This window comes from Phocoena phocoena, chromosome 13, assembly GCF_963924675.1.
Source record: "Phocoena phocoena chromosome 13, mPhoPho1.1, whole genome shotgun sequence".
In the NCBI taxonomy this organism is placed as follows: Eukaryota; Metazoa; Chordata; class Mammalia; order Artiodactyla; family Phocoenidae; genus Phocoena; species Phocoena phocoena.
The window spans coordinates 22,251,172-22,278,747 of record NC_089231.1 but is presented as its reverse complement, the minus strand read 5'-3'; the positions used below and the strand labels follow the sequence as shown (position 1 = coordinate 22,278,747).

At 39.9% G+C, this 27,576-nt stretch overlaps 1 pseudogene; it reads right to left on the bottom strand.

Annotated features, from left to right (window-relative positions):
* Positions 1 to 27,273, bottom strand: LOC136132504 (nitric oxide synthase-interacting protein pseudogene; annotated as a pseudogene).
* Positions 27,274 to 27,576: the final 303 nt, after the last annotated feature.

Sequence of the window (27,576 nt, the reverse complement as noted above, 5' to 3'; positions counted from 1 at the left end):
TCATCTTGCAAAGCCGGTAGTGTCCCTCTGCAGCCACCATATCTGGTTAGTGAGCTTCCTTCCCGTCATTGCGTCCATCACGTCCTTCTGAATCAGCTTCTCCACTGCACTCAAATGTGACCGCGGCACCTGGAGGGCTGCAGGACTGCGCAGGCGTGGCGTTGTTGGGTTGTCCTGGTCATGGTGCGTGGCGAGCCCCGCATGGTCCACACAGCCTCCCGGCGGCGTGAAGCGCAGGGCCGTCAGGGCCGTCGTGCATAGCAGCTGCTGCGATGTGGGGCAGGTCACTGTACATGACAGCTTCTCCAGCGTGGTGGCCTTGGCTTCCGGGGTCAGTGACTGGATCCAGAAGCTGGGTAGAACTTTGCCCTCGTCCTTGCTTGCAGGGCTGCGCTTGCCCCCCGGGGTCAGGCATCATTTGAGCGATTCCCCGAGGCAGCCCTGGGCGTGAAGGGGTTGAGAGGTCGGCTCACGATGGCCACCCCCTCCAGGAAGCCCCGCACCTGGTCTTTCACCCCGGCCACTGCCGCTCTTTGTGCTTTTGGCACCGCAGGTGGCCCAGCTGCTTCTGGCCGGCCTTCATCTGCTGGGTGTTCTCCTTTTGGTGCAAAATGTACTCCAGGATTGCTTCACTCATCCAGGAAGCCGTCTGGTGTGATGGTGAGATCGGGGCAGGGCTGCAGAGTGACGCCGCAGCAGTCGAAGTCCTGGACGGCATCCCGGCCCAGTCGAACGTTCTGGGTTCCGTAGCCCGAGGCCTCTGTGTTCTCCTTGTCATGGTGAGTGTGCGGGCCCTGCAGTGCTGCTGTTGCAGAGCTGTGTCTTCCTTACAAACGACTCCTTTTTTCTTCCTGGCTTCTTCAGATGTGCCCTTAAACCAGAAAGGAACCAGAGAATTGCATCTTAGGTTAATTTAGCCAGCTTTCTTTTGACTGGTGTTTTCATGCTATATCTTTTTCCATCCCTTTACTGTTAACTTATTTATTCTTTATATTAAAAGTTGGTATTTTGTGGATGATGATTAGTTCTTGATTTTTACCTTGTTTGACCGTCTCTTTTTTACGTTTAGACAATTTACATGTAATATTATCATCGACAGGGTTGGATTTAAATCTACCATCCCGCTAGTCGTTTTCTATTTGTCCCATCTTTGCTTGGATCATCCTCCCCTATTTTCTTGCCTTTGGGGTTAATAGAGTAATTTTTTAAATGCCTTTGTTCTGTAAGCTCATCCTGTGTCCAGATGTTCAGACTCTTGTACTTTTAAAAGAGGTGTTTTTCCAAATATGCAAATTATTTGCCTGGATAAAGTGAACTGCAAGAATTTCCTGACGATACTAGTGAAGCTGTTTCTCAGGTTGTAGTCTTATCTTTCTGCACAAGGCTCTTCTTGAGCAAACAACTAATGTTATGTTGTCTCAGGTCATCCTAGCTCTCGGCCCAAATAGCTAGGTTTCATTTATTCACAGAGTAGGAAGATGGACAAAGTATGGCATTGTTATACACTTGAATATTATACAGCAGTGAAAACTAATGTAGCAGTGTGAATTAGCATGAACATGATAAATCTCAAAAACGGGAAAAAAGCATATTGTTAATGCCTATAGTATGAAATCACGCCTGTTAATTGGAGAACATGTAAGTGATAAAACTCCAAATAAAAACAGAGGAATGATGAAAATAAAATTCAGAAGAGTTCCTTGCCCTTTCCTCCATAACACAAAATGAGAAAAGGGTGTCATCAGGGAGAGTCAGAGTGAGAGCTTCCAAAGGTGAGTGGACTAGTCAAGGTTCTTCAGCTTATACTTGTTTAAACTCTGTATGCTATATATTTTTGATTTCTTTCTTTTTTTTTTTTTTTGCGGTACCCGGGCCTCTCACCGCTGCGGCCTCTCCCGTTGCAGAGCACAGGCTCCAGACGCGCAGGCTCAGCGGCCATGGCTCACGGGCCCAGCCGCTCTGCGGCATGTGGGATCCTCCCGGACCGGGGCATGAACCCGTGTCCCCTGCATCGGCAGGCGGACTCTCAACAACTGCGCCACCAGGGAAGCCCTATATTTTTGATTTTTAAAGCTATTAATTAAGAAGGCAAAAATGCTAAACTTGTATAGTACTCAAAACATACTCTGTCACCTTCTCCCCTTTTCTATTCAAGTATCACCTGGCATTCAGTCCCCAGCAAATCTGGGCATTTTCCAATTGCTTCCACATGTTAGCCCTCAGTTTTATCCTGCAAGATAAGGAGAAATTGTTTTTGTGACCACTAAAGTTCCTTACAGAAATAAGTTTTGGTTTTATAACTCTGTTTGAATCTACCAAATGCAGACTTCTTATTTTCAATTAATTGGAATGTGCTAATGATTTATTTGTGATCCTAAGACTTCAATTAGGTAGAGTCTTAAATAGATTGGGTGTGATTTTCAGGTAGGTGGTAAGAATAAAGGTCAAGAAACACCTCTTTCTTTTAGTGGGTGGGTGGAAATACAAGCCTGCTAACCTTTTTCTTCCTATAAAAAGCTTCCCCTGCAGTTGAAGGTTTTTCACGTGTGTCATTTTTGGTGTTCTTCCTGGAAGATTTGCCTTCGTAAGGATTACAGGTTTCAGGATACTGGAAACTGGATTAACTCTCTTTCCTTTAGTGCAGGAATTAATTAGTCTTTGGTTTCTCTGTGTGTAGTCTGCATTTATATTTGACACAGGAAAGATTTTCACAAGTATCTTTTTGGCAGACTGTGATTTGCTATGATTTTCCACAAGCCAACATTTCCCGTCACAGAGATACTGTTACACCCATTAATCAAAGGCAGCATGTGTCATATATGAAATCTTGTACACACAGCTGTGGGGAGCTGGAGATAATTGTTAATGAACTTCAGTCACTCTGCCAGAGCATACAGCCTCTGACCGGCAGGAGCCTTGCTCCCGTTTTCCCTCTCATTCCCCCTTACCCTAAAACCTCACCCAAGACCCTTTTCTGAAGACAAGCCACCAGGCCCAGACTGCTCATTTCTTAGGATTTGTATTTGCTGGCAAGGCAACTTAGAGGCAAGGCTATTGCATCTGACTTAGAGCGTTACGTCCCCAAAGACACAAGGCCTCCAGAAACCCTCTTCAGATGCTAATATTCACACAAAGTGCCGCTGGCCCCAGCTGGCCTTCACCTGCAGCTCTGACAGGCAAGAGCCTCAGAATGAGGTCCTGGTTTCCATAAAAATAGGAAGGGCACACATGGTAAATGGCAGAGATCTCAGCCCAAGCTATAAAATTATTTAAAGTCAGATTCCAGACAGTTAAAACTAATTGCTGTGAACACAAAGCCCAGGCAGCAGCCCCCTTTCTCCTTTTTTTTTTTCCAGTAATTCGCTTGAGACAGGGTAGCTTGAATCCTCTACTAATGCACACACCTAAAATTAAATGATGCCACTAAATTTAAGATGCAGCTGTTATTGTTAATGTTCAAACATGTTTTAAGCACAGGAGAAATGTGCTGTGTGGTAGGGCGAAAATATTAATGGGTCATTTAGAATTGTCCCTCTGTTTCTGTGGCTTTATGGGGGTACCTTGCTTAAATGTAGCATTATTGTTATTATTGCCGGTCTTATGGCTGATTTTCTGTTCCTGCTGGGTGTAGTTCGCAGCCTATCATTCTTTCTGTAAAACAGATTTGTAAAGGAAAAGACACTTAATCCACCAACATATTCCGGGCATTGGTAAACTGAGTACAAACCAGGAGAACTCCTTGCCTTATGGTCTTTTTTGGAACTAGCATAGAGAAGAGCTGTAGAATCCTTTCCCTGTCTTTCTTTTCACTGGCGATAGTACATAGGATATCACTGGCAGCAGAATGCTGACTAGGTTTCCCTTACCAGATACCAACATTCTGCTCCCGCTTCTCCAGGTGCTAATTTGTGAGCACCTTTATTTACAGAAAATTATTGGTTTACAGAAAATTATTGGAACACGGGTTCCCTTGCTTTTTAAGTTTAGAGACCCTCTTTGACACTAAAAAATGTATTCATTTAAGATTTCCAGTGCCTTTTAGTTCGTATTGCCTTTGTAGGGGAGGAGAATTTACGACCCTACAATGTGTCTCTTTGGCATATTATTTGAAACTGCTTGTTTTCTAAGATACAGCGGACATGGGAAAAACTGAACACCAAGTAGGAGTTACCCTTTTGTAAGAAACGTTTACATTTGTAAGGGAAATCTCCACTTGTAAGGGTGTCTCCCTCTTGGTACCTGGAAGAGGAGAATGACCAAATCTCTAGAAACTCTTATCAGTGGGGAAGACGCGGACCTAAATTCATGTAACAACCTTACCCTTGTTTACTGGGCTTCTCCTCCCATAACTGACTCATCCTCAGCATCCTCTTTTGTCTTCAGCTGAGGATGGTATTTAAGGTGAGGGCTTCAGCCAGATTGGCCAGTTACTTGGTTTTCCTGGGTCTTTCTCATGTATACATGTTGTTAAACTTTTGTTTGGTTTTGTTCCTGTTAAGCTGTCTCATGTCAATTTGATTCTTAGACCAGCCAGAAGAATCTAGAAGGGTAAAGGAAATTTTCTTCCTCCCCAACACCTTGGAATGTACATAAGTAATAGGTATTCAGTAACATCTTAAAATGAACTTATATTTAGGTGATTGAAAATGCACGTGTGTGTGTGTGGGTGTGTGTATGAGAATGGCTGTACGTACATGTGCGAGATGTTTATTAGGTCTTCAGACTGTGATTAGTACTTCTATGTGTGGATTCCAGGATGCCTCTCAGAATCCTTATGACCTTTCCAGGAGTCCCCTATCTCCTCTCTTGGTTAAAGAAATAAGAATCTAGATGGAGAAAACTCTAGGTGGGGAGTCAAGAGGCTAGAGTTTGGTCTATATTCAGTTGTTTGTACTCCTTTTGGCATTTTAACCTCTCTCTGCTTCTGTCCCCATTGTAAATTACGATGGCTTATACCTGTCATATTCATCTCATGGTTATAGTAAACGTGACATGCAGTTACCCAGTAGCACCCTAAACCCACTATTCAGGGAGCTACTGTCTACTCAGTTAAGGCTTCCTACTTTGACAGAAGATAATGTACTTATAGGTATTCTCATATTGAACCAGGTAAGGAAAGCTTTGGGATTCTTAAAAAAAGAGAGAAGAAAATATAATGTTAGAATCAAGAATTGGAGGAAATCTCAAAATACCTTAAAAGTGACAATGTTATTTTCCCTGAAATTCGTCAGACCTCAGAAGAAAGATAATTCAGAGAAGAGGAACCAAAACTACTTTTTTTCTTCAACTTGCCGGTAGTCAGAAAACATATGTTGAGCACATGCTTCCTGCCAGGATAGTGCTTGGTTCCTGGCACTCAGAAACAGTTGCATTTAAATCTGCCTGTAGACTAGATAATTCCTACACCCAATATTTCCCCTTTGTTCTTGCTCTCTTTCCCTCCCTTCCTTTTTTTGCTCCCATATTTTTCTCGAGGAACAGCTTAACATTTATGAAATTAGAAGTATTAAATTTGACTACTTGTTATTTGTAGATCCAGGTTTTGTAATTTCCAGGATTAGTAATGCTCCTGTTAATGTAGTTTAGCCTTGAACATCTTTTTCTTTGGGGTTTTATATCATCATCATACACTAGAAGGAAAATATGTTACTTTGCATGTTAAAATAAAGTTGTTTCCTTATTAACACCAATTTTACTAAGTAAATAAATAGAGAAATACATAGGAAAAATCCATATCTTCTAGCAGATTCAGCTTAAATTGACTCTTAAATAGCGCCTAAAAATAATTTTGGCATAAATTAATAGCTTTCTTAAGCCAAAAATGTTACCATTATATATTTGCTTTATGCTTATTAACTATTAGTCTTTAATCCAGTGTGCTGTTATTAATACGACCTCGCGTTTTGAGAAACTGAGGGATTCTGTAAAGTTGTAAGTAGATTTTCTCGTTGGTTGGTTGGTAAATTAAATGTTCTTTTCCCTTTGAGATTCCAAAGTTGTTTTACTTCACTTAAGATTGATCTTTAATCAGCTTCTTGTCCCCCAAGTATTTGTAGTTCTGCAGTGGGCAGACTGCAAAACGAGGCAAGCCACTCTAGTTCTTTGTAATAAAGTTTCCAGTGGTTTGGGGGAAAAATGGAAAAATATTAGAGGGGTAAGTAGGTGGTTACTTAGCACTGGCGCAAAGGAGTGAATTATACTATAAACAAGAGTTAAATATTTGGTAAATATGGACAACAATATCATTTGCTTAGAGGGAGAAAGCAGTTGGGCTATATCACGGTGCTCTGTGGCATACTAGTGAAGAGGTTAAAACTTCTTTAGCAATTGTATGGTTAAGTTATAAAGACCACTTCCAGGAACATGGAGTAGATGTTTTTTTTTTTTCCCTATTCTCATATGAAATACAACAAAAAACCCTGGACATTACTGTGGTGTAAGTCCTGAAATTAAGATTCAGTATTATCTGCCTCAGCATCAGAAACCAGGAGGGCCTCAGGGTGATGAAAGAAAGCAAAGAGCTAAATAAATGGAGATTGGAAAACTCAACATAGTAAAGGTTCCAGTTCTTCCCAAATTGATATACAGGTTTAATGCACTTTCTTTTAAAGTCCTAACAAGATTTTGGGGGGGTATGTAGAAAAAAACTATGAAATTTAAATGGAAAGGTAAGGAACTAGAATGGCTAAAACAGTTTTAAGAAAGAAGAATAAAGGGGAAAGAATGTCTACTCAATTAATAACAGCTTGGTGATCAAAGCTACTTGGAGAAGGGATAGACAAGTGAATCAGTGAAACAGAAGGGTTCAAAAATAGACGGAGACAAATAAGCCCAGCTTTGACAAATTTGCAAAAGCCATTCAATAGGGGAAGGATAGCCTTTCCAACAAATGGTACTAGAGCAATTGGACATCCATAAGCAAGAAAACAATCATAAAGCTTCAACATCGTACCTTATAAAAATTGAAACCAAAGTGTATCATAAATGTATCATATAAAATGTAAAAGTGTAAGAGTTCTTTTCAAAAATATAGGAGAAAATCCTTAGGATCTAGGGTGAAGCAAGGAGTCCTTAGACGTGACACCAGTGGAACTACGCATAAAAAGAAAAATTGGTGTATTGGACTTGATCAAATTAACAACTTTTGCTCTATGAAATGTGCTGTTAAAAGGCTGAAAAGAAGCTAAAAATATTTGCTAACCACTATCCAAGATGAGTATCTAGAATATATAAAGGACTCTTAAATCTCAGTAGTAAAAACAAACAAATAATTCAATTAGAAAATGGGCAATAGACTTGAAGAGACATTTCTCCAAAGAGGATGTACACATGACAGAAAAGCACAAGAAAATATATTTAACATTATTACCTATCAGGTAGATGCAACTTAAAGCCATAATAAGACATAACTACTTACTATTAGAGTTATTTTAATAAAAATTAATGATAACACCAAATGCTTACAGGGGTGTAGAGAAACTGCGTCATTCATACATTACTGGGAGGAATGTAACAGTATAGCCACTCTGGAGGACAATTTGACGGTTTCTTAAAAAACTAAACATCCAACTACTGTATGATCCAGCAATTGCACTCCTGGATATTTATTCAAGAGAAATAGAAAACTTATGTTTACATAAAAAACTGATAAAAGTTTTCATAGCTTTTTTGGTAATAGCCAGAAACTGGAAACAACCTAACTGTCTTTCAATTGATGAACAATTAAACAGACTGTGGTACATCCATACCATGAAATACTTCTCAACAGTAAAAAGCAACACCCTATTGATACACACAGCAACTTGGATGGATCTCCAGAGAATCATGCTTGGGCCAAAAATCAATCCCAAAGAATTGTACCAGGTATGATTCCGTTTATGTAACTTTCTTGAAACGACGAAATTACTGAAACGGAGGGCAGATCAGTGGTTGCCAGAGATTAAAGACAGTGGAGGAAGGGGGAGTAGAGTGTAGAGGGGAATGTGAGGGAAGTGGGTGTGGCTATAAAAGGGCGAGATGAGGAATCTTTCTTGTGATGGAAATGTTCTGTATCTTGACTGCATTAACGTCAGTATCCTGGTCGTGACATTGTACTAGAGATTCGGAAGATGTCATCATTGGGAGCATCAGGGTAAAGGGGACATGGTATCTCTCTGTACTACTTTTGTAACCAAACCCAGGTTCGGCCACTCGCTGCTCATAAGCCAATCATTTGAGAGGCAAGTGTCAGTAGAAAGGAAAGGTGCTTTGATAGGAAAATTCGGCAATCTGGGGAGATGGTGGACTCGTGTCCAGAGACCGACTCCAAAAATTCTGCTCAGCCATGACAGTTTCTAAAGGGAAACATGAGGGGGAAGAATCTCAGTGAATCATCGAGGCGGGAGGTTGGCTTTTGCATCATTCTCCATTTAGTGCAGACTGGCTGACTTCCTTCACTTGTTATCTTGCCTGCGTGATCTGCCCGCAGGACTACTGAGGGGGCTGTTGCGGGGTGGAGAGCAAGTCAGTTTTTAGCCACTTAATTCCTCATTCTTCCTTCTTTTTATCTAGGAAAAGAATCAATAGGTTAGACAAGGCATGGTGTGCCTTCAGGAGAGCATAAGTCCAAGTTAGTTTCAATTGTTTAGTGATCTCATTCCTATAATTAAGTTCTTTTAAGGTTAGAGGGGAACAGAAATGGGCAAAGGGGGAAGGGGCATAAGAGCTGCTTTCACTTTTTCAAACTGCGTAGGAATATGCAATTGTCTCAAAATAAAAATTTTAAGTAACTATAAATATCTGGTTGTATTCTCCTATAATTTTTATATAAACGGCTTTATGATTCCACAAAGATGCCTGTGAAATTGGAGAATGGTTTTCACTATGTCGTATTAATCCCAGGTGTACAGTTTCTTCATGATCCCAGTTTGTAATTGTCTTGGGTACCTCTTTAAAATTCATGTTTCTTCTGGTTTCTTAAGGTCAATGCTCTCTTTCTTACAAAGGATAGGCTCTTGATGAGTCAACAGTGCTTTCAGCGGACACTGCACATTAGAGAAAAGCCAGCAAAGTTCTCCCAGGCTGGGCAGCCTTTCACCTCCACACCCCTGGAATGAGTCTCAGTGGGAAGTAATGTGGCTCATTTGCAACCATCGTTTAATAGTCATAATAAAAAGAATGCTCAGAGGAATGGAGTTTAAAGCCCATTCGTCATATCAGTAAACAACATTCGCCTTTAAAAGGGACCTCCTGTTTTTGCCCGTTAAGTGCAGAGGTTCTGGTAGCTTTTGATTTATCACCTCACATTTTCGGCCTGCCCTTTTCTTTAAATATATAGCACGTTCAAATCCCAAATCAATATGCGTGGTGTTGTATTGAATTTAAGGCGAGCAGCGACAAGAAAAAACATAGTCATGAGACAATTTTTTAACCTTTTATGGAATGACAGTCTTACTAACAGGCTAGAGATAACAAGGTGCAAGTTTTCCTATTTTATTTCTCCTCCGAAGTTTAGCACCAGGAGTTTCAAAGTCACACCCACAGATAAGACCACAAAAGTTTGGCTCAATGAACCCCTGTGATGCCATTTCATGGCTCTATGGCTTTGTTTATTCTGCTTCCCTGGCCTGGATGACTGTTAACCTTTCTCACCTGGCTAACTCAAACCTGTCCTTACCTCAATTAAATTACCTCTAATAAATCATTCACCTCTTCCTCCAGGAAGTCTTCCTTGACTGCTTGAGGATGGGGTAGAGGCCTTCCCTGTCTCTTTGTACCCCAGGTAATATGTAATATCAGAGCATTTTTCCATATTGTGTGGAAAATCTCCATTAGGCTAAACACTCTGAAAAGAGGAGCTGTGATTTATCTGTTTATCTAGTTTTCCCCAGTACTTTACACAGTGTGCTCAGTAAATGTTGGAGGAATCTGGGCAGTGGTGAGACATTGACATAGTAGAATTGACAAAAAAGTGGGAGCAAATCACACAAGAAAACCAAATGAGTTTATTAGATTTTTTGTACAGGGAATCTAGTTTGGACACAATGGATAACACAGATGTGGTTTAGTGGGTACCTTCCGTGCCTGAGCTTTTCTGAATAAGGAGAGTGACTTTGATATTTTCATTATTACTGCAGGATTGAAAGTGCCATAAGGACAGGAACTCTGTTGCTCCTGCTTTCAGAATTGGCCCTCAAACAGTGTGTCTTTGCTTCCAACTATGATTATTTCCTTATATTTTAGTGAGCTATTTGATTACTACAAGTAGAATTGATGACTCAGAGTGTGCACAGGGAATATTTTTTTACAATTTAAATATTCTCTGGAAAGATTTTAAGAATTTGTACCTACACTATCCATCAGATTTCATTCTTTTTTCAATGCTGGCATTGTAACTTTAAAAACTGGGTGAAAACTGTAATTTTCATTCATATTATAATTTTCACTCATATTTAAATATGGATTAGAGGTTAGTACCTATCATGGAGTCAGACACACCTGGATTTGAAATGCAGCTCCATAATTGCAAGCTGAATGACCCCAGGAAGTTTATTTAATAGCCTCATCTCTAAAGTGGATTAATAAATGGTACTCACCTTGTAGCAAGGTTGGGGAAATATTCAGATAATGTGTATAAATTGTAAGCACAGTGCCTGACACAGTGCAGTTATTCAATAAGTATTAGCTTTTATTTTTACACGTACTGTATCAGTCTTCCATTACCAGTGAGGTTGAGTATTTGGCTGTATCTGTTAAAATATTCTCTCTCTGCTTTTCAGTCCTTTCTTTCCAGGCCCTTTATTCAATCATATATTGGAATTAACGCTCTCTCTCTCTCTCTTTTTTTTTTTTAATTGAGTTCTAAAAGTTTTCCATACATAAAGGATGGCAAATCTTTGTGACGTGTGTATTTTGAGTAGTTTTACCTAATTAGTCCTCTGTCATTTAACGTTATCTGTAATATTTCGCTTTTTACCCAGAAAAGTAATGATCAGGTCTGCTCCCCAAACATTTTGAGCTCTCTGCACTTTCCTACCCTCTTTGAAGTTAAGCACAGTCCTATGACTCACTGTAACGTGAGCAATAGCCATCATGTTATTTGTGGGCACATAAATGCTTCAGCAGCCACTGTGCAGCTCCCTCTTCTGCATTGATCGTGGCAGCGTGTGATGATGGCAGAGATGGAGACAATGTCAGCCTGCGTCCCCAAGTGACAAAGATGAGTGGTACCTCCTACTTGCAAAACGTGTAAACAAAATAAACCTTTGTTGTATTGAACTCCTAAGATTTGGGGGTTGTGTATTACTGCAGCATAACCTAACCTATCCTTACAGATGCAAGGATATTTTTGCTAGATTTATTATTATTTTTAAAGGTAGTCACATTTAGCTATCTGTTCCTTAGAAGTACTGCCTTTGGTATTAAATGGATATTATGCTGAGAAAGTCCGGAAAGTCTGTTCTAACTATTGGAGTGCCCAAACATGGACTGAATGGCTTTTTGAGGTAGTAAGTTTCCTGCTTGTGAATAATTTTCAGCAGTTATGGCTGTGTGTCAGGAGTGCTGTGTAGTTATTATATGTTATATGAGTGATCAGAATAGTTGACCTTTAAATTTCCTTCCAGCTGTTTGGATATTAAGAGTGATGCAGAGTTACTACTCAAGGAACTCGCCATGTACCTTAGTATTTGCAAAGATGAGGTAGAATCTGGGGAAAAGATTCTTCCATCTTTTTCCAAATAATCAATCATAAATCTACAGATAAAATAATCCCCAATTTTAAGATAGATCTAAGTTTCCCTGTATATTAAAGCTCTGTGCTCTTCACAGTTTCTTCAGTGACTCAATTTCATCCAAACGTACAAAATAAGAAACACTGCCTTCTTATACATCTTGAGCAGATGCCTTACTGAGACCATATTTTACTGTTGTTCTTGAGTTGTATAATACGTCAAGACAGGTATACGGGATGTAGAATCCTACTGGCTCCATGAAAGGGGATTGTTTCAAAGCACCAAAATTAAAGTGAAGAGTATTTCTCCCCTACTCTGTCCAGGGTAGCACTTTAAGACATTGACACAGCGGAGTAGGGCAGCATCTGAACCACTAAAAGGTCTCACAGCAGCTTCCTTTCTTCTCCATGCCACCAAATGACCCTTGAGTAAAGAGCAAACTCTCCCATTCAGATGGGCTCCTGGAAGTTATTTTCCCCGTGTGATTGCCACCCCCTCCCTTTATTCCTCTGGTTCTTGAGTCTTGGTGGAAAAGATTCAGTAAGTTCAAGACTAAACAAAGATAATTTGAAGAATTGTATAAAAACACTCTTCCAAACTAATACTTAGGTTCTTTGAAGAGAAGCACCAGAGGATGAGCTATTAAGAAAATGATACCCTCCACATCTTGGCTATTGTAAATAGTGCTGTAATGAACATAGGTGTGCATGTATCTTTTCAAATTAGTGTTTTCATTTTCCTCAGATAAATATTCAGAATTGGGATTGCTGGATTGTATGGTAGTTCTGTTTTTAGTTTTTTGAGGAACCTCAATGCTTTTTTCCATAGTGGCTGCAGTAATTTACATTCTCACCAACAGTGCGCGAGAGTTTCCTTTTCTCCTTATTTTCACCAAACCTTGTTGCTTCTTGTCTCTTTGACAATAATCATTCTGACAGGTGTGAGGTGATAGCTCCTTCTGGTTTTGATTTTCATTCCCCTGATGATTTGTGATATTGAGCACCTTTACATGTACCTGTTGGCTATCTGTATGTCTTTTTTGGAAAAGTGTCTATTTCAGGTCCTCTGTCCATTTTTAAGTTGGGTTATTTGCTTTTTTATATTGAATTGTATGAATTCTTCATATATTTTGGATATCGATCCCTTGTCAGATATACCGTTTGCAAATATTTTAACCCATTCAGTAGGCTACCTTTTCATTTTGTTGGTAATTTCCTTTGCTGTGCAAAAGCTTTTTAGCTTGATGTAGTCCCTTTTGTATATTTTTGCTTTCTTTGCTTTGCCCGAGGTGACAGATCCAAAACTATATTGCTAAGGCTGATGTCAAAGAGGTTACTGCCTATGTTGTTTTCCAAGATTTTTGTTGTTTCAGGTCTTATATTCATGTCTTAAATCTATTTTGAGTTTAATTTTATATGTGGTGTAAGAAAGTGGTACAGTTTCATTCTTCTGCATACAGCTGTCCATTTTTCCCAAAACCATTTACTGAATTTCCCCATTGAATATTCTTTCCTCCTTTGTTGTAGATTAATTGACCATATGTGTGTGAGTTTATTTCTGGATTCTCTATTATGTTCTATTGATCTATGTTTCTGTTTTTGTGTCAGTGTCATACTGCTTTGATTACTGTAGCCTTGTAGTATAGTTTGAAGCCTGGGTACCTGTCTGTTGGTTGATGAATGGATGAAAATGATGTGGCATGTATATACAGTGGAATATTACCCAGCCATAAAAATAGTAAAATCTTGCCACTTACAGCAACATGGATGGATCTGGAGGGTAGTATGTTAAGTGAAATAATTCACAGAAAAACAAATACTGTATGATTTCACTTGTATGTGGAGTCTCAAAAACAAAACAAGTGAAGAAACAAAACAGGCTCATAGATACAGAGGACAAACTGATAGTTTGTAGAGGAGGGGAAGGTGGGATAGAGGGATGGACAAAATAGGTGAAGCAGATTAAGAGGTATAAACTTCCAGCTATTACAGTAGGTAAGTCACAGGAATGTTATGTATACATAGGGAACATAGTAATATTATAACAGCTTTGTATGGCGATGGGATGGTAACTGGGCTTATTGAGGTGATCATTTCATCATGTCTAAAAATATCGAATCGCTGTTTTACACTTGAAACTAATAAAAATTAAAAATAAATATAGGCATTTATAGCTATAAGTTTTCCTCCACACTTCTTTAGCTGCATCCCATTATGTTTGGGTTTGTTGAGTTTTGTTTTTATTTGTCTCCAAGTATTTTCTGATTTCCTTTGCGATGTCGTCCTTGATCCCTTTAGGGTATATTGCTTCACATGCATATGTTTGTGAATTTCTCTAATTTCCTTTTATTATTGATTTCTAATTCTGTTCCATTTGTTCATAGAATACATGGTGTGATTAAATTATTTGAAATATATATTTAAAAACCCTAGGCTCATTAAATCATTAACTTTTAGTTAGGACAGTTTCTGTTTTTGTTAATATCACATACTTTTTTAAATGATTTTTTCCTTCATTGTAGTATCTTTTCTTCCCCATCTCTCAGCTTTTTCACCTGTGGCACCCTGGCGTGGGTGGGTGTTTGTTGCACCTGGAAGATGTGTTGGAGAAAGTGGGAGAGATATGCAGTTGAGTCCTCGGCTACTGTTGAGGTTACAAATATCTGAACTTGTAGCCTTTGTAAAAAATACCCTCTAACTTCTACCTTTCAACAGTGATGTTGGGTGGCTAATTTTATGCACTGGTTTTAAAATCCTAGGAGGAAACATTCTGAAATAGATAACATTTTCTTCAAAATCAACCTTGACTCCCATTCTAAATGCAGTTTTTGAAATTTAGGTGTGAAGAATTTCTTAATCTTTTCTCTCTGTCTCCTATCCCATTTTTATTACAGTCTCTCGACTGAGTCTAACATGCCCTGTGAGAGCCCCTCTGTTTATCTTCTTCAGAAATTAAACATCTAGTGTTCTGTTGGTGTTGAGAGAGATAATTCCCCACTGATGAAGGGATCTAATGATGTAGCTGCTCTGTAAACACCCTTTAACTCCCTCCTAACCTTCAGAGGCAGTGGGTACCACTATTTCTGGAGGAAGTAAATCGGGTTGGTTATTGATTGGCTCTTTCCATTGCTGGCCTAGAATTTAACTTTCTAGGGGTTTGTGTCTTAAGTATCTACCTCTTTACTACAGTTTTAGCAGTGTTTTATGGGCAAGAAAAGTGACATATGTGGATTTAAATAGCCTCCTTCTCGTGGAAGTTCTGTAGAATCTATTTTAACTACAGTGAGACATGGTTATATAACCTTTAACTTTGAGACTGTGATGCGTGTTTTCCTGTTTATCGTAGGGAATATGTTAACTTGTCATATACGTGTTACAGGAAATCAAATTTGAGTTTACATCAAACTTGTAATGTTGAATCAAATGATTATAAGTTCACTTCTTATTAACTCAAGAAGTATAAAAACAATCAGATGCTCCTGAACTAAGGAAACAGCACCTGTTCTCCCCTTTCTTCAAGCACAGGGAAAGTCGTTCTAAGTGTTGATTTTAGCAGTAACATTTAAAAACACTATGAAGAATCTTGACTTTATTCTCAGTGTAGTGATTTTTAAACTAACTTCTAATGCTGATTGACTAAGGTTTGCTCTTCTTTGGAAATGAAGGGGAGAATATCTATTTTTTTGTCCTTGATAAGTTTGTACTTTGATTCGAAAGATAAAAAATAATTATGGAATAGGTATGCAATTAGAAGTAAATTGGATAGCACAGAAAATAAAATAGTAGCTTTTCATTTATCTGTAATATCCTTAGAACTACGACTGTGTATACTTTGACTCCTATTTTTATGTCCATATTTTTACAGCTTTGCTGCTAAAATTTAGATATATAAACTGTATTTTTAAATTATTTTCTTCAGATTGTAAGTCTCTCAAGAAAGGGAAATTATCTTTTGTGTTTTTAATCCTATGACTATCCTAGCACAGTGCTAAGACAGTACCAATTTCTGGACACTGAATGAAGTTATGGCTAAACTTTTATTACCTGGAAACTACCAGGTAAAATATTTAATTATCTAAAGAGATAAACCAAATTTAAGAGAAATAGACAAAAATCAACAAACAACTTTTATTTAAATATTTCATTTAAAAAACAAAACACCTGCTTTCATCTGGTTTCCTAGGAGTTAGTTCAAGGCTCAAAAATCGCTTTCACATCTACACCTGTTGTCCCAATCTGTAAGGAATTTATTCTCAAGATGGAGGCCCTGAGATGCAGTCCCACACAGGAAATAACGTTCTTGTTTTACTTGTGGGCTCTACTTAAAAATGGCAAATTATTTTTGAAAGATTATCTTAAAGTAAATCATCTTTATTTACTGAGCTGTTACTCTTTACAAGGCGTTGTGGTGGGTTCTTAGAGAATACAAAAATAAGACATAGTCCCTGTTATTAAGGACTAGAATTAAGTTAAAAAACAAAATAGGGCTTCCCTGGTAGCGCAGTGGTTGAGAGTCCGCCTGCCGATGCAGGGGACACGGGTTCGTGCCCCGGTCCGGGAAGATCCCACATGCCGCAGAGTGGCTGGGCCCGTGAGCCATGGCCGCTGAGCCTGTGCGTCCGGAGCCTGTGCTCCGCAACGGGAGAGGCCACGACAGTGAGAGGCCCGCGTACCGCAAAAAAAAAAAAAAAAAAAAAAGCCATGAATAAAGATTTAACGAACAATTGAAGTGTCACGTGAGGATGCTATGTGAGTTCAGGTAAAGAGAGAGATCGTCGGTGTTATTGCTACTGATGAAGTTAAACATTTATTTAGCGTATGTTAGGTTCAGGGCGCTAATCTGAACACTTTACATGTATTAACCTCTCTTAATTTTCATAACAAATCCATGTTGTAGATACCCATTATGTCCACTTAAAAGATTAGGAAACTGATACACAGATAGGTTAAGTAACTTCCGTAAGGTCTTGCAACTGGCAACAAAATAAAACCCAGGGTAGCGACATTACAGAACATAATGAGGAGCTGTAATGTAAATTGGAACATTAAAGGTGTTAATCACCAGAAAGAAAAAGAAAATGAGGAAGAGAAATTCAAGTTCATGTAAGTCAAAATTTGAAAGTAAGATTAAACAAAACGAGTTCAGTCTTGTGGGAGCTGAGGTATTATCTAAATGTAAAATGAACGTATAACTTATTTTCCAAATGTGGCCACTTTTGAGAGTGGCAGGGCTACTACTGGATGTGAATGCTCCATGCAAACTGAGACCCGTGGTCATCCTGGTCGTGCCCCTTGCCCTCAGATCCTTAACTCCGTTCCAGCTGTGGTAATTGTGTGAGCAGGGCTGGCTCCCCCCCCCACCCCGCCCCCGCCATCAGGCTGTGGCAAGTGTAGAGGAGAAAAACTAGGCTTTAGCTCAGTGTCTGCACTTCAGTGCAATTATCTTAGACAATCTGACCTCCTGAACTTTGGACTTTGCCTTTTTAGAGCTGTTTTGCTTCCTTCACTCTTTGTATTAGTGAAATTCTATGGACACAAACTCTGACCTGCTTCAACTTATACAGTGCACTTGATCACTTGCGGTATGATCAACAACTGCAAAATCTGACATATGCACTGTTTGACTCACGGAACTAGTCAGACTCTTCCTGCAGAGCCAAAATTCTGTCTTTGTGTAGTCCTTGCTACTCTTAGCTAAATCTGCCTCTTTACCACCTATCAAAGCAATGATTTTTTAATACAGCTTAGTTATGAAACAAAAGTTGGAAAGGGTCCTACATGGAGTGAGGACATTTTCCTGGAGATGGGGAATGGGGATTGGAGAGTAGGTTATTAATGGATTTTGAGCAGAAAGATGACAAGATGAAAGTAAAACAATCTGCTGAGATATGTCAGATGGATCACAGTGGGAGACTAAGGACAGCAAAGTGGTCAGGTGGACACATAACTGTCCATAAATAAAGTATTGATAATAGAAGTTAATTACAAGGGGGCAGCAATGGGAACCCAAGAAAAACAGGTGGAAAAAATATTGCAAAAGGAGAATCTTCAGAAGACAACATTCCAAAGACAACATTCCAAACCCTGGAAAGTAGCCTAGAGTTCTTTGGGTTCAGTGAATCAATGAATACTCTCGTTGATTCATTTTGTGTTAGATTGGGTGAGGGAGAAGGTGCTAGTGTTTTTTCTTTATGCTCCCACAGACTACATCGTATTAGAATGTATCTTCTATTTTTTTTTTTTTTTTTATGTCTGTCAACCACATTTTACACAGAATCATCTCCTCCAGAGCTAATGGGGCATTCAGCTTTTCATCTTCAAGATGTAGCTCACTGGCTGGCACAGGAAGGGGCTTTAAGTAGTGGTTTTGTCATCTTGGCCAAGGGGGAACTGAATTTCCACGAATTTTCTTCTTCATATGGTTCCAGGTTAGGAACGGGAGAAATTGACATGAGTTTGGGGAGGCAGAAGTGAAGCAGCAGCCATGTCTGCTCTGAAGGTCAGTGGTACGTGAGCTGGGGTAGCTTACACGTGTTATTGTTCCTCTGCTAATTCACCTTGTTCATCGGACAGCATGTGATAATCCGGTGCCTGTAGAAGCAAGCCTTTGAGTGACTAGGAATCTGGCATGGAATAACTTTAATGAAAGTAAGGACTATAATGGGGTTAGCTGGTTGCTTTTAAGTGTGGTGGAGAACTTAGGGGAAGAAAATTATGAGCTCAGGGCTTTTAAATTTGCATTTCAATGTCTGGGAAGAAACCAGGAAGCTCTAAGACCACCGTGAAGAAAACCCTTATCTCCTGTAGCCTCATGGCTGAGATTTCTGAGTGTTAAATCCAAGGTCTAAACCTGTGTCAGGCTGAATTACAGCACAGTTGAATTACCAGTGTCACCGAGTCTCTTATGTTAAAGTTAAGGCATTTGTTCAGAAGGAATGGTATCCTGGAACCTGGATTCATATGTGCAGATTCCAATAAATCTGGGGTTATTGGACCCGTAAGTTTTACTGAGCTGCTTTTACCAGCAGAAGCAGGCGTCTGTCTTCTCTTCCTGGCAGAGGAGGTTAGCACCCCCTTGGCTGAAGAACCTGAAATGGGCCTCGAAGATATGTTCCTTGCCGGGGACTACTGTTCCTTCTCAATCCCAGCACATAAACCTTCCATTGCTTCTAGACCTATAACCAAATGCAAGTCCAGACAGTGCCTGAGAGGATAAGGCACACAGGATGACCTATGAGCATGTGCAATATAAAGAAGAATGGCAAGGCTTTGCTGCTTTATACTGAAAGTAACCTGGGGGAAAATTAGGAATGGATCCTAAGGATATTGGGGGAGAGTGGAAGGAATAAACTGTTGGGTTTGGATGGCTTACTAAATGGTAATTCTGGATTCAGTATGTTACTTTGAGCCACTGGGAGTCTCTTTAAAAGTCAGCTTGGTTGTTTGAAAGCTGTACCCCCAAATCTCCTATGAAGTTGAAATGCCAAACTGAAAATGAAATCAAGTAGAAATGCCAGAACTTCCTGGTATATTGTAGAGGATGAAATCCAGAAGCTTAGGGAGAGCTGAATGCTGGAGTACATTTCTCCAGTAAGATCTGCTTATCCACCCCCCAGCCATGTTCCCCGAGACGGTCCAGAAGACAATTCCTTCACCAAGGCTGCGATAAAAACAGTTGTGAGGAGAAGTATTTTTAAAGAGTTCTTTGGTGGAGAGTCTCTGAATTCCTGCCAGTAATAGGAACGAGCTTGGAAGAGGATCTTGAACTTAACACGAGAATGCATGTCAACACACTGATTTCAGCCTGAGCAGAGAAGCCGCCCATCTTGTGCCAGACTTCTGACCTACGGAACTGCAAGCTAATAAATGAGTGGTGTTTTAAGCCAATAAGTTTGTGGTCATTTGTTATGCAGCAGTGGAAAACTAATACAGGTAGCAAAGGGCAAGTGGAGGCCATTAAAATTCCCTCTCCCTACCAAAAGAGTTTAATAATAGTGACAATACCACCTTCCTAAGGGAATTGTAGAATATTGTCATCAACAAGGGCTTAAGAGATGCAGGAGTGGTGATTCCTAATACAACTTTTTGTTTTTAAATTGAAGTATAGTTGATTTACCATGTTGCGTTAGTTTGAGGTGTACAGCACAGTGATTCAGTTATACATATATATATTCTTTTTCAGATTCTTTTCCCTTATAGTTTATTATAAAATGTTGAGTATGGTTCCCTGTGCTATACAGTAGGTCCTTGTTATAATACAACTCTGTTCAATTAACCTTTCTGGCCTGTGATGAAAACAGATGGATCTTGAAGAGTGACAGGAGACTATTGTAAACTTGATTAGATGATGAGCCCAATTGCACCTGTTGGTCCAGATGTGGTTTCATTGCTAGGCAAGTGGATACATCCCATGTCATCTGGTATGCAGCTCTTTATCTGGCAAATGCTGTTTCACCCATACCCATTAGTAAAGACCATTAGGAGTAGTCTTCTTTCAGCTGGAAGGGTCAGCAATACAGCTTTACTGTTTTAACTCAGGGCTCTATCAACTCTCAAATCCTGTCATAATCTAGGCGACCAGGACTTGCCTCAGTTCCAGTCCATCAGGCATCACACTCTTCCTTTACATTGATTATATCCTGATACGTGGATCTGATGAGCAGGAAGAAACAAAATCTCTAGTTATTTGATTTCGACATTTAGGAGGTGGAAAATAACCCCCCCCACCACAAATTCATTGTCACCTAATATTAGTTTCACATTGCCATTGTAATACATTGCCACAAACTTAGGGGGCTAAAACCAAAACAGGTTTATTATCTCACTGTGCTGGAAGTCAGTGCACCTTGATTACAGGTGCTGTGAGGACTGTGTTCCTTTTGAATACTCTGGTGGAGCATCTGTTTCTTCGCCTTTTTCAGCTTCAGAAGGTTGTGTGTAGTTACTGTCCCCTTTCTCCAGCGTCAACACCCACAGTACAGCATCTTTAAATAAGCCGTCTGCCTCCATCTCTCTCTGATCTTTGCTTTCATTGTCACATCATCTCTGACTTGAACCCTTTGTCTCCCTCTTATAAGAACCCTTGTGATTATATTGGATCCATGAGGATAATACTGTGTAATTATATCAAGGTCCTTACTTTAATCACACTTGCAGTCCTTTTTTTTTTTTTTTTTTGCGGTACGCGGGCCTCTCACTGTTGTAGCCTCTCCCGTTGCGGAGCACAGGCCCCGGCCGTGCAGGCTCAGCGGCCATGGCTCACGGGCCCAGCTGCTCCGCGGCATGTGGGATCTTCCCGGACCAGAGCACGAACTCGTGTCCCCTGCATCGGCAGGCGGACTCTCAACCACTGCGCCACCAGGGAAGCCCCTTGCAGTCCTTTTTGACAGGTGAACATATTCACAGGTTTGGAGCATTAGGACGTGGATATCTTGGGGAAGATGTTATTTTGTCTACCACATATCTCAATGAAGTTCCTTTGATCTGAGGCTGTCGGGATATCCTTTTCAAACTGAAGGGCAAGTTGCTGCATCTGGTGCTTCCTACCACTAAGAAATATCCGTAGCAATTGATGGGCCTCTTTGTATTCTGGAGGAAACATATGTCTCGTTGCGGTATGCTACTACAACCATGTACAGAGTAAGCTGAAAAGCTACCAGTTTTCAATTGGGTTCAGACAAGAAAGAGAAAGAAAAGTCTGTAATAGGTCCAGCGGGCAATGTGAGCTGTCCTTCCTCCTGGATATATAATCCTTGAAGTGTCACATAGGGACGCCTTTGGAAGGCTTTCACAGGCAAGTCACATTGCAGACCCTCAAGATTTTGGAACATCATTATGCTTTTCTCTGCAGGTAAAGATAATCATTTTGAGAGACTACTTCTGGCTTGCTATTGGGCCCTGGGAAAGACTGAACACTTGGTCATGGACCACCGAATTTTCATGTGATCTAAGATGCCCATCATTAAATGGATACTGTCTGATCACCATGTATAATCTGGGCATACAGATCAGCACTTTATCATAAAATGGAAGATATATTTCTATATATGTATATGTATATATAATTGGGCTTAAGCAGATCCTGCAGGCACATATATGCTGCGTGAGTCAAGTAGTCGGGATGTCCATGTCTCATACTTTTGCTCTATTCCCTCCTCCCTCCCTCACTTATTGTCTCCAGGGGATTTTCCTGTGATCAATTGACTCAAGAAGAAAAAAGGACAGGGGTGAAACAAAACTGTTTCATTGGGCATAACTTCAAGCAGTGCCACCCGGCTTTTGCCTGGAAGGAGACATGGCCTGAGGGGTGGACCTACGGTGATTCCTGTGAAGTATGATTTGGTCAGGTAGTCAGAGATTTAGAAGAAACACAATTGGAAATTGGTAACAAGGAACACTGGGTAAACTTTATGCTGATACATCTTTCCAAATTTGCAGCACTTGTGAAGATATTTGTGTGTTATGTAAATGCTTATGAAAGAGCAACTTCAGCAGAGGAGGATGTGATTGGGTGGAGAAGATAACCTCTGCTATGGACATCAGTCATTCAGTCTCCCCAGTTACCTCTGCTCTTACCTAATGGATTCATGAATGAAGTGGCCAGGATAGAAGGTTATACATGAACTCAGTAATGTAGACTTTCGTTCATCAGAGGGGATCTGACTGTTGCCTGTCTGAGTGTTCAACCTGCCAACAGCGGAGACTGGCACTGAGCCCATGATAAGGTACCATTTTCTCGTATCCTCTTATACAAGTCAATGAAAAATTACTACAACCCAATATAGGCAAGACTGCTAATGGCCCAAACCCTTCAGGAACAAAGGTTTGGGTCAGCCTACCAAGCACAGAATCACAAGGGGCTGAGGTGGTTGCTGAGGACAAAGGAAATATGGAATGAGTAGTTAAGAAGGTGATTCTAAAAACCGTATTTAACCATGCGACAGGTTACAGAAATGAGTATATCTTTCTTGTTCTGATATGAATATATTTTCTATATTAACCAACTCAATTCTTTTTTCCTCCCCTCTCATATCTATACCACCTAACATAACACATGTTAGTAGTATCAACTTTATACCTCACTATTTAGTTACAACATATCAAAGGTGAGTAGGGGGTGTATCACACCCAGAGGAAGAATGAGCGTTCTCAAAGATGAATAAAGAGCCTTGTATCCTCTTTGGGGAAAGTAATAGCATGTTTTTAGTTTTATGAGGGACAGTTGGAAAAAGTTAGGGAAAGCATGATTTTTCTCTTTTGTTTATTTGGAAGTTAAGTATGATTAAAAGTGGATGTGTGGATGCCTAGTTGATAAGGGGTAAATTCTAGCAGGTATGTACTCTGAAATTAGTTAAGCTGAAGTGACCTTTTCCACAATTCCCTTCCCTGTCCTCTCCTAGATTAAGGTTGGTCACAAGAAAAATTTTTTCACTCTTTGGGAAGTGGAAATAAAGCAGCAGCCATGTTTTGTGCTCTGAAGGTTGGTGTAAGACACCAGGAACTGTGGAAGCTCATGCACTTGTTACTGATCTGCTGGCCCACCTCTTGTTAGTGTGGGGCATCGCCCAAGCCTGCACCTTGTCGGTTTGCTGCATATGTCTCTCTAGCTTCTCAGTGTCCTGGTCCATGTGTGAGGATCTGTCATGAAGGGCATCAGGCTCTCCTGAAGATCGTCCGCATCACTGACGTGAGAGGCTCTGAAATATGGATGCAAATACCAGGTGGTCCTCGTGGGATCTGGTTTGTCATTGTGAGCTGGTTAGCCTGACGTGACTTCAACCCCAAAGCAGCCTCAGAGGTGACAGCCTTGCATAGACATCTCCACCTGTTTCCATAATAGCATAACATATAGTTTTTTAGAAGTCCCTTATTTTATATCACTCATAGTTTGAGTGTCTGATCAACCTCTGACTGCTGCACTTTGAATGAATTAATAAAGAACTCTCAGCCTAACTTTGGAGATAACACCTGTTGTATTCTATTCAAAAGATGAAAGCTTATGAAATGTGCCGGGGAGGAAGGGAATAATGTTGACACTCAGGGACACAGTGGTTACCCAGGCGAAGGGGGTCAAATAGAGCATACGTACATGTGCACAAGGAATTGAACTTGAAGAATGTCGAGATTCTCATGGCCAGTTCCAGGTTTGGATAAGAAATATCTTATTGCAGGTTGGATCATAAGGACTCAGGAACTAATACGAAGAGGATACCACTGGCCGGGTGGTAGGGCAATTTGAGAAACGATGACGATAAACTCAAAGGATTAAAACATTTCAAGTATTTTAAAATCTACAAATTACATCAATAAAAAATACTGTTCACTATTGGACAGTGCTTGGAAGCTAACTCATTACTTCGAAAACTGTTAAATAAAATAAATCAAGCATTTTATCCTGGCTTTCCTATATAAACTGTACCAGTGGGTAACTAAATAATGAGTTGGGGAATAGTGCTTTTTTTATGACAGTTTTTCAGCTGATAAGTGAAGGAGAAATGATAGATTTAGAATATTACCATTTTGCAACCACTAATGGATTAAAAGAGGCAGGCATTCATCACCCACTGCTGGCATCACAAGAGGATGCATCCAGATGAAATACGCACCACCGTCTATGAATATTGTAGCTAAAGGTAGTACTTCATACCAATGATGCCAACTATCAATTTATGGTAAATAATGAATTTCCTAAAAACGATAAAAGTTATTTTAATAAAATTTATAAAACTAAATTTATAAAAAATTAAAAACTAACAATGAAAAACAGAGAAACATATAAAACTATACAGGGAGATGAGCTCAATAAGATAAAATCTGGGAATCTGTGGAACAAATGACCCAGTTTCTACAACAAATAAAAGGAAACAGAGATGGAGGGGAAACCTATAGATTAAAAGAGACAATGTAAAGTTGCTAAAGTCATCAACGTACATTTGCAATGAGTAAATGGTATGGTAAATTAAATTTCTATTCAGGTGGTTTAAAATATGAAGAGATTGAAAAATCATATTAGTGACTAGATCATTTTTGGATCCTGTTTCAATCAAACATTAAGCAAGAATTGATATTTAACACAATTAGAAATTTAAATATTTTACAAGATATTTGATATTAACACATTTTTGTTAATTTTATTCTGTGTGATAATGATATTGTGGTCATGTTATAAAAAAAGGAAAAAAAAGTCGTTATCTTTCAGAAATGTATACTGAAAAATGAAATGACTAAAAGTTTGATTTCTAAAATTTTAAATGTATGTGATGTCACTGTCTCGTGCAGTTCCAGAACGTCATGGAGAATGAGTACAAAGTAGCATTGATTTTTAAGAGATTTCAGTAGGAAGCTTCCTTTTCTGAGGTTTAAAGACTTCACAGGCTCCTCACAGGCAATTTCACTATGACACCAGTAGGCAAGATTCAGTCCTTGCTGTGCTGGCTTAATTGTGATGTGTCTTGTGACCTCTGCCTCAAGGCACTGTTCCTACCTGTTAATGCAAAGATCCATGGCTAGTTCAGAAACGTATCTTAAAAGTAACACACACGTATCACCTCAAATAGAGACCTAGATCAAATACACAGTACAGAAAATAAACATATCATTTATTTAGGGTCACCTTATTTCCTCTTTGAAGCATTTTCCTAATTTGGGTAATAGCTAGGCTGTTCAGTCATTTCCATTTCACAAGTGTTATTTTTCTCTTTCTTTTTTTTTTTTTTTTTTGAAATTTGTCTTAAATGGAATGCAAATTTTGTTAGGGGACGTTTATTCCCTAGAAGCTGGGAAAATATATTTTAATGTACTTGGTTGATGTGTGATCGGAACTGCATAACTGTGACCGAATTTATATCAGAGAAGTAGGTAATTTTATGATCATTAATAACAGTTGTAGCCATGCGGGCCAAGATAATCATATGGGTAACTGAATCGCATGCTTCAGAGCACAAGGTGATTGCCATGAAGAAATTGGAGAGGATGTCTTATCCCATGTAGAGCGCTATACATTTGAATACTTAGGTAAAAAGAGATGGAGAATGAGCATCTTCTCCTAAGGCCTGAGGGGTTTTGTGCTGAGGAACATCTCATTGGATAAAACAATGGCATTAGTTCTGCACTAAAAGGCATCATAATTTTCTTTCAAGTCACATGGTATGTGGAACGATGGGGAGGGTCGTGTCAAACCTATGGTTATGCAAATTATAGCCCACGTCTGGCACATTGAACAGGCAAAGAAAACAGTGGCCTGAGAGATATATAGAAATAAGGAAAGAAAGAAAGGAGAAGAGGAGGAAAAAAGGAAGAGGAGAAAAGAGATGGAGACAGTTATAAAGTTACAGCACCGAAGAAAACTGAGAGAGACACTTTGAGCTCCAAACTGCTGACACTGCCACAGAGAAGTGAGACCAAGACAGCTGGTCATTTGAAATAGGACCACTAATTAGTAGGCAGAAACGTAGTGCTTTTCTCTGACTGATGGCAGCTCCTACAGAACAACATCTTGCCTTTGATTCCTCCCAGCAAGGAATGGCAACAATACCTGCACTACCAGAGCAGCTGTTCTCTAGAAAATACGGCCATCCTCGCTTCTCAGAAAGCTCAACAGACAAAATGTTTACACACATTCCATTCACTCAACAGACACTTTTGGAGCATGCACCGTGCCTTTATGCTCCAGCAGGGAGAATATGGAAGGATCACTCCCAGTTTCCCTTCACACCTTCATTCCTTTCTTCCTGTAGGAAGTGAATAGGCTTTCCAGTAGGAAGCCAACTTCGGTCACAAATACAAAGTCACCTTGTTTAATCAGCTTTATCAATAACATGGATGCCATTGTGATCTGCATCTGCCCATCTCCTGTGTCTTATTTCTCCAGTGATTCCAAACTTGGGAGGACAGAAGGGTACGCTAAATTCCCAAATCTGAGAACTGGAAGAAGTAACAATAATCAGTATAGTGTCCACCTCACAACACTGCCCACCTCACAGTTCACTTTTATAAATCATCCTCTTTTCCCATAGTTCAGGCACCATGTGCCCATGAGGTGTTTCCTGGACCTCAGCCTTCTTCAGCAGGTTGGGTTTAGGGGCTAAAAGGTAGATTGAGTCCAAAAGTTGAATTAGATCTGAGATGCTCTTTGGTTCTTTGCTTTGCTCTATTTGGTGCTTTGCTCTGTTGCAGCACTAAGTGCGTTGTGTTAAAACCAACTGTTTACTTTTCTCATTTTCACTACTGGTAGTGAGCCACTTTCAAACAGAGATTAAGTTTTTGTATGCTCGGCTCCTGACACACCTTTGAGGTGCTTGGCCTTCAGAGAGTGTTTTCTCAATTGAAATCAATTTTCCTCTGAAACTTACCTAGAATCAGGGTAGTGATTATGTTTGACATGATAGGTGTCTGGATTTCATATGGCAGCTGTTCCACGCTGCTCACCAGCAAGGGCTAGTAAACATGGTGGTGTCTTCACCATACCAGAGAATTGTAGGAGAGCCTCGCTCTTGTCTTTCTTTTGTTTTGGAGAAAAGGTTGAAGTGACGCTTCATGGCCCCAGACAGCTCTGTGAGCGTCATAAGGTGTTTTTCTTGACCTTGGTCTCTAGAGCTAATCACTGGCCCAACAGAGTTCAGCTACAGCTTCCCTGTTTGTCCTGGCTCCTCTATGGCCACCTCCTAATCGAAGCACTGGATTATCGCAGTATCTTCTTAACTGTACGCCCCATCCTTGCTTTTTTTCTTCTCCAAGTGGGGAGTGGTTGAAGGAGGCCTGGATGATGAAGGGCATGCCTAACTGTTGGATACTGATCAAATCCTTTAACTCTTGAGGATTGGATCCTTCTTGAAGGAAGTGGGATGAATTCTTGGCTTCTTTATCTC